Genomic DNA, 4396 nt, shown 5'->3' with positions numbered 1-4396 from the left:
ATGAGGCTTTTTTAATAGTGTTCATATCGATATCGGAATTATATCGTATCGACCGAAATTAAGAAATATATCGTGATATCAATTTTGGCCATATCGTCCAGCCCTATTCCAGCATAAAGCACTCGATTAAAGAGTGACTGGTTTGTCCACGTATTGTTTTTTTTGTCTCTCTCATCACTCTTGTTGTAATGTATTGGGAAGCCAGAATTTGTATCCATCAACAGAAACGTGCATTAGCCGAACTCTAACAAACCATATTACAGATGCATTGTCAGATTTAAGTTGAACCGCGCGCGGTCCTAGTGTATGCCGAACCGTGTGTGGAGAACGGTACGGTTCGATTTTTTTACCGAGAACCGTTGCACCCCTACATTCCATACATGCCTTCTTTTTGGAAAGGGAACTTGTAGCTAATCTACAGATGTTCACAGTCGTAATTAGTGGAAGTGTGATTATTTTCGGCACATGTAGTGCATAGTGTAGTTAAATATTCTACTCTTCAGCATCACATAAATCATTATTCTAATATGCTGACTGATGCTCAAGAAATATTTCTTATTATCAGTTTTTTAAAACCATTGTGTTGCTTAATAATTTTATGGAAACTGCCATTCAAAAGTTTGTGGTAAGTGTGATTTAAAAAAAGAAAGAAAGAAAGAAAATAAATAAAATTAAGCAGCAAAAACTGTTGTCAACAATCACAATAAGAACCATTATTATAATTTAGTACCAATAATAGAGCACCAAATCAGCATGTTAGATAGGGCTGCACGATAAATCGAAATGGAATCGAGATCACGATTCGACAGAAGCTGCGATTGTCATGCGTATCTTTCAGTGAAGCACGGTTCTGTGATCAGCAGTAAATCAACATCCAAAGGCCAGAGGGCGCACTCGAGGCAAATACGCCTCGCAGAAGAAACCCAGAAAATGCCTATCGCTGCAGCAATTCAACTGCTTTCATTTAATCAACGTGACTAATAAACACACGACTACGGCAATATACGGTTTATCGGAGTTCTTATTATTATAATTTTCATTAAAATAAAGTATATTTATAATGCAATGCCTTTATCACTGCTTAAATACTATGAAATATGTTGTGTGCCTTATTCTGTGTAAGAAGCCACATCATCTCACAGAAGGATTTATTTCAAACACTCGACTGACGTTATGAAGTGAGTTTGGAGTAAAAATATGTTATTAAATGTGGTATTTTCACATGCTTTCAGATGGAGCAGCATTTACTTCATAGAGCCGTAGTTCACTGAGAAGCTATGCAAACAGCTGTCATTATCGTGAACGATTTCTTCAATTTCAGAATCGCGCAATAAAATCGTCTGCAGTTTTTTAAATATTTAATATTTTTTAACTTGTCAGTGAACTACGGCTATGTGTAGTAAATTCTGCTCCATCTGAAAGCACGTGATGATGATTTACTGCTGATTACAGAACCGGCTTTACTAAAAAAATGCGCATGACAATCGCATTCGATTAATCGTGCAGCCCTAATGTTAGAATGATTTCTGAAGCATCATGTGAAACTGAAGACTGGAGTAATGGTTGCTGAAAATTCCGTGTTACAGTCACAAGAAATTAATCAACCCATTGTTTCAATGTAGACGTTGAAAATATAAATGTCAATGTTTCTAAATGTGTTAGATTTTTATTTTTTTATATTTATTTCTCAGTGTCTAAATAGAATGTTTTATGGATTGCATTTGTGACGTTGATGTTCACCATCAAAAATATTTAGTTCGCTTTCAGTATTATTGGTGAAGCAGTTGTATTAATCCTTCAGTACAAAAAATATGTGTTATTTAAGCTATGAAGTTTGACCTCCAAAATTGACCTCCAGAGTGGTGGGATTGCTATTCTAGATGTATGAACATCTGGTTATGTGTGGGTGGATTTTCCTCTGCATAAACAGTCTCTTTTTGGTAATGACGTGTTGTTCAACTGGTTTATTGTAAGTGCATTACTATTTTATTTTTTTAGATGAAATATTTTATGTTGTAATCATACTACACGTGCTGACCATAGAGCTTAACTTCTATTGAACCCGGGACATTCCTTGAGCGAGGTGTTGACGTACGCTAGGTCAGGTTTGGGGCCAGTAGCATATAGTCGAGGTGTTTCCAGTGTCCTCATGATTGCTTCTACAGGTCTTCTATGTGTGGCATTTCACTCTCCATCTCAGAATGTGCCACCTTTGAGTGCCTGGGTTTATATTAACCTGCTGCTTTCTTTACCAGGAGACTCTTTCTGCTGCTTACAGTACATCTTCTCTGGCTTACTAAAACCTGACAAAAACCTAACATCATCTTCCTCTCACAGGGCCACCGAAGAGGCCGTTTTCTTGGGCAAAGCACCTCTAATTTCTAACATTCTCCTTTGCTTGTGGTAAGTTCCTAATTTTAAGCTTGTTTCTCTCTGGTTTTGCAAACGTTACTCTGTATTTCCATATATATATATATATATATATGCAATGTGTGAATTTTTGTGCATCTCTTTTTAGTGGTCATTTGTATTGCATGATTTCCCTTATGAGAATAATCTGGCCTTGCTGTTTGTATTGTCTCTCTGGCGTTTAGTTTCCCCTAACAATGTTGTTTGCCAGTTGCAAAGAAGTCAGATCCTGTTGGAAAGAAAAAGTATGCCTGGATTAATCGGCATTTTTGGAGTTGAAATATTGTAGACGCTCTGCAGTCTTGTATACATTAATCAGATTAATGACTGCGAGTTTCCAGCAAGGATTATGAGAGCTTCAGCCCCTCCTTCCCATGGCCTTATTCTGCTCAGATGGAAGCCATTGTTTTCATGGGTCTGTGGTGGCAGGTTATCCAGTATTTGTCATTCATTTGTTGACTTGGCCCACGAGTCCAAAGTTTTCTTCTTGTGTACCACTGAGGCTGACATGCATTTACGCTGTTTGCGAAGGTGTGTGTATCAGAGAGACCTGTGTGTGTGTGAGTCATACAAACAAATGCCACATGCCGCAAGTTGTATTTTTAAAGCCACATCTAACAACTAGAGTAAATGCCCCTCTAATCGGTTCCAAATGTGCTGCCATGCACAACTTTTGTTAAAGGATGTTGGCACATGCAGCCAAATTTGTTTCCAGTGTCACCTTATAGGGGTAGTTTACCCCAAAATGAACACTTTTATTTGCCTTTTGATTCAGATCTGTTTGATTGTCTTTTTTCCCATGTAAAAAATTATGTTTTGCAGAGTGTTCATGTTGCTCTTTTTCCACACAATGAAAGTGAATGGGGAAGGATACTGTCAAGCAAAAAACAAAACAAAACGTAAAAGTAGTTTTTGCAATATTTCATATCTCTCGAAGCTTTGGTGCAACTCACTCACAGAAGTTAGGACTTGGTTAACCCTTGGTCATTTTAAACCCTAGGTAATCCTGGGTTATCTTGTTTCACGTTTCACACTGCTCATAATTTACACAGGGTTCACAATTAATGGCAGGTATTCATACTAGGCATGGGCCAATTACCAGTTTCAAGCTATATCGCGATTTGAAAATTTCACGGTTTCAAAACCACTAATATATTCCGTTATACCGTTCCTGCGGTATGTGCTGTTTTTAATGTCTCCTCAAAAAAGACTGAAAGTGTAGGAATTAGTGTTGTCAAAAGACCCGGTATTTCGGTACCAAGTCGGTACTAAAAAAATGAAAACGTTACGGTACCAGGTTTTTTAAAGTACCGGTGGTACCGAGTACCCGGTCAACCCGGTTCTTGATGCGCTATCCGAAATCTATCCTCTTCCAGTGTTGCCAAGTCCGCGGTTTTCCCGCGGAATTGGGCTGCTTTAACACTGTTGCCGCAGGTTGTTTTTCATGTCCGCGGGTTGAAAAACGACCCCATTAACGTGATATTTATCCTCGGAACGCGATTTTTAATAGGGGACCCCTCGAAACGCGAGTAGTTAATCGTTAGCATAAACGCGGCTAACGCTAATATAATGAGCATTATAAAGAATTTTGTTCAAAATGATTTCTGTTAAATATTTAATGCTCCTATAACTTTTATTACTTTAAAAAGCAGGAGGACATAATGGTACGAGAACCGTGGATTTTCACTGGTATTGGTACCGAATACTGAAATTTTGGTACCGTGACAACACTAGTAGGAATCCCTCAGGTTGAGTGCAGTGTAGAGAGACCCTCCTCCTCGTGTTGGTGCGAGCAAGTGGTCAGTCACGTGTGTGTAGAATGGCCGAACTTAAGGAGCTTCCCCTGGAACTTACGCGATCGGCAACCGGCCGTTTTTTGTCTTATTGCAAGCAACTCGTCTCGTCTCGTCTCGTCTCTGTTCTGGACTTGCACAAACTGCGTTGCAATGCAATCGTTTTCCAAAATGTCATTTATGTGAAAATATGA

At 38.6% G+C, this 4396-nt stretch overlaps 1 protein-coding gene across 4 annotated transcripts in view; it reads left to right on the top strand.

Annotated features, from left to right (window-relative positions):
- Positions 1-4396, top strand: part of LOC107686823 (protein kinase C and casein kinase II substrate protein 3-like) — a 56440-nt gene that overhangs the window by 5591 nt on the left and 46453 nt on the right. For 2 of the 4 annotated variants that reach the window (XM_016483953.1, XM_016483959.1), the window contains exon 2: positions 2338-2402. The exons of 1 other annotated variant lie outside the window; for it this stretch is intronic. The gene's annotated coding sequence lies outside the window, so the exon portion shown is untranslated. Of the gene's footprint in view, positions 1-2337; positions 2404-4396 lie in introns of all 4 variants that reach the window. One more of the 4 variants, XM_016483954.1, reaches the window with a different exon arrangement.

The sequence above is a fragment of the Sinocyclocheilus anshuiensis genome, unplaced genomic scaffold (assembly GCF_001515605.1).
Source record: "Sinocyclocheilus anshuiensis isolate Anshui unplaced genomic scaffold, SAMN03320099.WGS_v1.1 scaffold773, whole genome shotgun sequence".
Classification (NCBI taxonomy): Eukaryota; Metazoa; Chordata; class Actinopteri; order Cypriniformes; family Cyprinidae; genus Sinocyclocheilus; species Sinocyclocheilus anshuiensis.
Note: the sequence above shows the minus strand (reverse complement) of the source record. Positions and strands in the feature narration are given on the sequence as shown.